At 42.7% G+C, this 7,500-nt stretch overlaps 1 protein-coding gene and 1 long non-coding RNA gene across 2 annotated transcripts in view; both read right to left on the minus strand.

Annotated features, from left to right (window-relative positions):
• The window catches only part of LOC116670090 (tyrosine-protein kinase SRK3-like), an 89,980-nt gene that overhangs the window by 38,879 nt on the left and 43,601 nt on the right, over positions 1-7,500 (minus strand). The gene's annotated exons all lie outside the window — the stretch shown is intronic.
• Positions 1-7,500, minus strand: part of LOC116670093 (uncharacterized) — a 20,269-nt gene that overhangs the window by 2,547 nt on the left and 10,222 nt on the right. Inside the window, exon 2 of the long non-coding RNA XR_004326943.1 lies at positions 4,194-4,200. This is a non-coding gene — a long non-coding RNA (uncharacterized LOC116670093). The remainder of the gene's footprint in view (positions 1-4,193; positions 4,201-7,500) is intronic.

Here is a 7,500-nt window from a genome sequence, read left to right on the forward strand (position 1 = left end):
GCCTCTGTCACGGCAGAGGCTGCAGCCCGTCAATACCGTCAGTACCTGTCTCCGGAGTCCTCCGGGATAACATATCCCGGAAAGACTCCTTCTTCAGTCGGACGGCTACTGCGTCCCGCTGACCCCGCCGTTCCACCGGGTGTTCGTGGGTTAACCGCCCCTTAGGCACCTAGACCCTAAGACCACAGCTCGCCGCCCATCTTCAGCAATGGAAACTTGAACATGTTCATCAGGTTCAATTGCCCCCAGCCTCCCAGGGATGCAAGAAGCTCCAGCGGGTTGATTGAAATTCGTCGGACAGGGCTCCTCCAGAACGTTCCCAATTTACCCAGCCTCCAATGCATTTGGCTTACCAGGTCTGTCCAGGTCTTCCCCCACCCCCTGACCACTCACCACCAATGGTGAGCCCCATACAGTACCCATTCAAGGTCCTGTTTGGTGCATATGCACAAACACACATCAGTCCCCCCCCCTCACCACTGGGTAAACTCCAACTTACGGCGACTCACCGGGGGCTGGAGTATCCCCACACCCGGCAGAGGTTGGTAGTAACGAGTTACATTTACTCTCGTTACATTTACTTGAGTAAGTTTTTGAACAATTTTTATCTTCTAGGATTTTAAATCAGATACTTTTACTTGTACTTGAGTAGATTAGTGAAGAAGAAACTTTACTCTTACTCCACTATATTAGGGTACAGGAGCTCGTTACTTTTCTTTTTTACCTCTTTGGTATTCGACGCGTCTTGTTTTTACCCCGCACTTCTCTTTTAATGTTTATTTGACAGAGATAGTCTTCCGCTTAAGGCGTCACCACGTGACCGTGTTCCACCATCAACGCGTTGTGCAGTCAGGTGAACCATACTCGGTTCTCAGCGGCGGGCACCATAGACTGTAATATATCTATGGGGGACTTACCTACAGTCGTAGCAAAACAAAAATGTCGCCAAGGCAACACAGACGTGGGCAACCCCCCGGCCTCATATGAAAGCATGTTACCTAGGAAAAGTGCAAACGCTCATACATCTGCGCTCTTCTGTTCGACCAAATCAACACATGTGAGCTTCAACAACTCAACATCTGACCTGAGGAACGTAGCGGAGTTTTAGGTTGCTGTGGATAGGGATGTGTTTTAGGTTCATACAGTTATGTTTTGCACATCTCAGTATCGTTCCTAATTTTAGTGACAAGTCTCTCACTTAACTATTTGTAATAATAATTTTTTAATTTATTTTATGATTGATGAACAATGATTTTGCCTAATATGATTCATTTGTATTTTTGTCTGTCACTGATGTTTGTGTTAAGAAATAATCAGATGTTCCTCAACGTTACCACTACTTGGAGTTTTTTTTCATCAAGTCTTTTTTCTCTTACTCCAGTATTATTTCGATGACTACTTTACTTTACGTGATTATTTCCTGAATAACAGTACGTTTACTTGAGTAAAATTTTTGGCTACCTAACCCACCTCTGCACTCCGGGCAACTCCAAGTAGGACAGAGTCCAAACAGGATTACGTTTCCAGGGTTCCAAGACTGCGTAAGGTGAGCCCCACCAATCTAACGGTAGCGCTCAACCTCCCGCACAAGTTCCGGCTCCTTCCCCCACGAGTCCCCCAGTCTGGCCTGAACTTCGCTGCCCCCTACGCAACGCAACCCCCCCCATTGGTTCCTCCACAAGGTGGTGGGCCCATGGCTGTATACATTGGCTGATATATGTAAATGTGCTGTATTTTATAGCACTTCTAGTCTTACGGAATTATCACCATCACACACATTCATACACTGTGCGCGGGCTGCCGTACCGGGGATTGTAACCACCAAACCGCTCTACCCACTGGCCACAGCCGCCCCTCTATATTGGATTTTAACCACCAAACATTGTATGATACTATTTGATGCCCAAAATGTTTTTGGGGAGGAACCCCCAGACCCCACGCCCTTGTGTTTTACAATAACAGTATGTGCTGTCGAGCGTTTCATGGAATATCATTCAAATAGAAAGCATAAGAATGACTAAAAAACTCTTAGACTAAGACTAAGACCAACGACCGTTAGTCAACTATCGTCTTAAGCGGGCTGCCCTGGATTGGTCATTTGAAAAATACCTCCTCACTCCTCACAATACAAGTCTCTGGACACCGACCATCTGGAATAATACAATTACCATCTCATGTATAATAACACACAATCAACTTGATTTTATATTAAAAGCTCTATGGTGTCCCAGATCAAAGGACCATTAAGTTCTGTTGCATCTCCGTCTACTTCATGCAGAAAATACCATGTCAATTTTCTACTTTCCATTTCAGTCTTGACAAGTTTCCCATCATCATTACTGTTTCCACAAAAAGGTCAGGCCAATGTTTTGTTATTCCCATTTAATTAAAATGCTGCCTGCCTTGATTATAATTATGCACTGACATAATTCTCCCTAATAGCTTTAAGTTTGATAAATGTACCACTCAGCTCTTTCCCACAGTCCACTGGGAATATTTTAGGCATTTAAACAGCAGGATTAATCTGCTTTTAGAAAGTAAAAGCAACAGATAATCAGAATGTCCAGTTTTTATTGACCATGTCTTTTGGCTACATCATTCCGAAAACACAAGTGTGCAAAGTCATAAAAGTGATCACATGTTTGTTATGCATCTTTTTACTGGTGTAGCAATAAATTAAAATGTGTTCATCTTCTAAAAGCAGATTTATTCTTGTGTTGAGCGACTGGAGTGATTAGCTTTCAGAGGTGTTTAGCCCAGTGAATCTGCAAGGCGACGACTGTTTGAGCTGGAATAAATCATGAGAGAAAACACTTTAATTGGTCCTTCCATAAAAAAAGTGAGCCTTTTTTTATAACAGAATTCGTATTCAAACTGAAAACACAAACACCTCATGACAACTTCTGACTTTATACATGTTAAAGGGACAGTGTCAATGTTTTGAATGTGATTGGTACAGCTACTTCTCCATAGTCATCGTGTTTCTACAGTAGATGGGGGATCTGCACGCCCCCATTGGAGAAGCAGGCAGGAGTACCACACAGAAGCTAAGTAATGTCCTGTTGTGGACGGGGGCACCAAATAACCATTTTACACACTAAAAACATCTATATCATTTAAGTGGATGCTATCTTGAGTTTTCAGCCCTTAAAACCTTGGGAGAGCTCTTTTCGACGGGAACGAACGCTGTGTCTCTGCTCTAATCCACCCAGACTCCTTTGACAAAAACTTCATTTTACCTCGCAGACCGATGGGAGTTGCTGGTCTCCCAAATCAGGAAGCACTTTTTATTGTTACTATATCTTTTCTAAATTGGCTAACAGTTAAATAGAACCATCAGACTACGTAAATGCGCACTTGACCCACCTTTCAACTACACGGTGCCGTAAAGGCTACTCAATCAGATCCCGTGGCTGCGTAAGACGTACAGAGGAACGTTAAAAAAAAGCGACGTAATAACCTAATAGACACATTACTGAGATTAAACTACATCTCAGATATTGCACTGAAATAACGCATTCCAAACAAAACAAACTCATTGCAGTGCACATATTAGCTCACACATAAATAGCTCCTAGTGATTAATCTCCTGTTGCTAACGTACATCATAAATCCTACATAACATGTCCCGATCCACAGGACAGCATGTAACTATATGTCATGCACCCATAGTGTCCACAAAGAAAGGAAAGAGTGATAGTGTTCCACGTTAACGCCTTTCTCTCGCCCTGGAGACCGCTGTGTCCAAGCTGAGGTGTGGAGTGCTACAACGGTAAGGGGAAAAAAGTCCACTTAACGTGCACCTTGCGCAGCACAGCGCAAAGCCCGACGTAATCATCTTTTTCTATTTAGACGACGCAGCTGTCAATTCCTGTCCACGCCCTGGGCGTGGCTCGATGATGGTCGTACATCGACACAACCTCAAAGCATAATTAATACAAAGCGGCACTTTCAAGATTGACCGTATTTTCCTTTTTGGGTCAATGTTTGACTAGGAGCAGCTAGGGCGCTACTATGTATAGCATCAAAATCTACATTTAAATCACTAAGAAGGCTTGACACAACCTGAGACGCTGCTCTAAGGTCTCACCAGGGTCTCTACCATGACTCAGACATCACCGGGTCCTCTACAACATGATCTCAGCATCACACAGCAGGTCTCTAACATTATCTCACGCACCCAGAGTCTCTACACAGGACCTCAATATGACCTCAGCATCACCAGTCTCTACACATATCTCAGCATCACCAGGTCCCTCTACACATGACTCCATCACCAGGGTCTCTACACATGAACTCAGCATCACCGGTCTCTACCATGATCTCTGCATCACCTCTACACATGAACCCGCATCTCCAGGGGCTCACACAGATCTCACATCACCAGGTCCTCTACACATGAACCAGCATCACCAGGGTCTCTACACATGACCTCAGCCTCACCAGGCTCTACCCCTTATCTCCCATCGAGAACATTGTTGTGGTGTCACAGAGTTTACTAAAAGAAAGGTTCCATGTCCTTTTGGTTTTCCTGTCCCGTCCATCTTGCCAGTCAAAAATGTCGAGAGAGGAGTAAAGATGAGAGCTCCTACACGCTCAGTTCATATAAACGCAGAGAAGTGTGTTGTTTTGTCACTGACCTTGTAGTTGAAAAAGGACCCTCATAAAGATGTATTTCCCCTATGTAGGTCCGTTCATTGGCATTCAGAGATTGATTCTTTTTACGTGACAGATGCGCGAGCGGAAACACACAAGACTACAACTGTCATCGGAGTGGAAATGTCGGTGAGTGTGTATCTGATGATCAGGTGTGTGAGATGTGTTTGAGGTTTATCTGATAGCAGAAGTGTAGATGTTTGTGAGTGAGTATCTATGATCAGTGTGTAGATGTGTGTGAGTGTGTATCTGAGTGATGCAGGTAGCACCTTGTACGCAGCACCTCGGCCACAGTGTTGAATGTGTGTGAATGGTGAATGGTTCCTGTAATATGTAGAGGTCTTTGAGATTGTTAAGACTACAAAAATATATACCATTTCTGCCGGTTATGAAGTTTGTGTGTGTGTCCCGCTGGGCTCACACTGATGAGCCATGATAAAGAATACAGCACGCTGGGGGTTGATGATAACTGCAGTGCAGAGATGCGTGTGCAATTAACAGCAATCGCCACGGATTAGTTCTGAAACTGTTCAAATATTCTTTCTTCTGTTAATTACACTCCAAATATGTTTTGCCTTTGGTATTATCTCTGCGATAAAAGCAAAGACCGCTCTTAAATGGCTTGCTGCAGAGAAACAATAAAAAGATAGATTCAGGCTCTTTTTGCACTTTGTTTCAATGTTACCACTGCAGAGACAAAAGCTGCTTCTATTAAAAGAGATACGGAACAGTGGGATCCCTCATTGGCTGCTCCTGCTGCTTGTACAGTGTACAAGCAGCAGTGTAGTTGAGTACTATTTTAATGTATTGGTAGGAGCAGAGAAAATATAATGACTACCAGTTTCCCCATTTGTCAAATGTAATTTTATTTCAAATGTTAAACATACTAACCATGACTTTTTTGACGTCGATGTAACTTATATCGTAATACTCTATTATGACTTTTTTACGAGATGTTATAATGACTTATTTATGACTTTGTGTCCAAAAAAGAGTCTTCTGACTCAAGAATTTGTGTCAAAAATCATGAAAATTTCATATCTAGTATGATTGAAAAAATCATAAAATAGTCAAGTACGAAGGGATAAAAAGTCATATGTAAAGTACGTCCAAAAAGTCGATAAAAAGTTGTAGTAATAGAATTGTCAAAAGATCCCTACAAAAGTCATTTTATAATAAGACATATTTCACACATTTAGTATGTCTATCATAGTATATGTGCTGTGAGTTTGACGAATGACCGATGTGATTCAAACCCTCCCCAAGGTTCCTGTACTTTCAGAAGTAGACCTTCCGATCTGGGACCTTTTGTACAAAGCCCCCCGGAAAATGTCCCCAGAACTACCCATTGTGTTTGTGGTCCCTTGTGTCCTACCTGCTGGGAGCGGCTCCTCAGCCACTCCCAGCTGCGAGGGTTTTTCTGGTAGTAGAGATCCTCTCCCACCGTGGCAACGGAATCTTATCTGAGGACAAGTGCCCCGATATGGAGCGCGATCCTGAAGTGGTACACTTTCCCCTCATTCCGGGCTGTAAAGCAGGACAAAGAGCAAAATATTGGGGGTCACATGAGTTAGCAACTAATTGTTCTTGCAAACCTCGGCTTTTCGCATGTGTTCTCAAATTAATTAATTATAAGATGTTTTGGCATGTGTTTTTTTTTGTTGCCTCCTGTCGGCCACCGTACAAAGCTGACCTATGACACTGAGATGAATCTCTGAAGGCAACTGTCCAACTCACCAGCATTACATAAGTTACAATCAGATAGTGACTGCAACAGCGCAGAATAACATGAGTTTGGTCCTCACAGGAAAGCATTAACTATATTATCATAGACTCAGAGAACCAAGACATGGGGGTGAGGAATGTGTGTAATTGTGTCATAAACAGAGTAATTGAAGTTTGTTCTGTATGCACCACATCATACAAGTATGAGTACTCATGATGTTTCAGATGACTATCAGAGGAATTGAGCATATAACTTTTCTGCCAGTAACATTTCTCTGCCTGGACCTATAGCGCCTTGAAGAAGGGGGAGGTAGAAAAGGAAGGATTCGATAGAAGAAGGAAGTGGACGAGGGATGAGAGGGAAATATCAGACGTAGAAGATGGTGTGCCAGAGGGTGACAAGAAAAAAGGGGACGAGTTAGAGAAAGAGAGAAAGGACCTGGAGTGATGCTGAGGAGAAGAGAAATAACAATGGCTTTAAAGTCCCAAGTCTCAGGAGCGACATAAAAGATTGGCCGTGGCTTAGCTTCCAAATGTAGGTCAACGCAACGCAGACAAGACACTAAAACGCTACTGTCTACAAAACCTTTTTAAGAAAAAGCTTAAATTTAATTACGAAAACAAAACAAAATCATTACAATGTGATCTGCCAGCTACTCAGCTGCCATGTTCTGGGCTGTTTTTTTCCAAATATGCAAGCAAGGATTGCATTGGCTAAAGGAGTTTACAACATTTGGAGATTTCGTTTTAAAAGTTGATACAAACAATCAATTTCATGTTTATGTCTTATATAGATGTTTGCTGTGATGGAGGCACCTAAACATCTATATCAGTTAGTGGATGCTACATTTAGAATATTTTAACCACTTAACCTTGCTGTGGGATAGCCCTTCATGACGGAGAAACACCTACTAGTAGCTAACCACGACTATACTCATACACCACACTTTAAAATATCTGAACTATCCCTTGAAGACACAGCTGGAGACAGTTGGTGATTAGCTAGCTTAGCATTAAGTTTCATCAGGAAACAACACTAGCTGGCCCCTCCTATGTTCAAATCTCCTCCCAACACCTAAAAGAACGTACACCAAACAAAACTCAGTGTCAATTATATTT

The sequence above is a fragment of the Etheostoma spectabile genome, chromosome 20 (assembly GCF_008692095.1).
Source record: "Etheostoma spectabile isolate EspeVRDwgs_2016 chromosome 20, UIUC_Espe_1.0, whole genome shotgun sequence".
Classification (NCBI taxonomy): domain Eukaryota; kingdom Metazoa; phylum Chordata; class Actinopteri; order Perciformes; family Percidae; genus Etheostoma; species Etheostoma spectabile.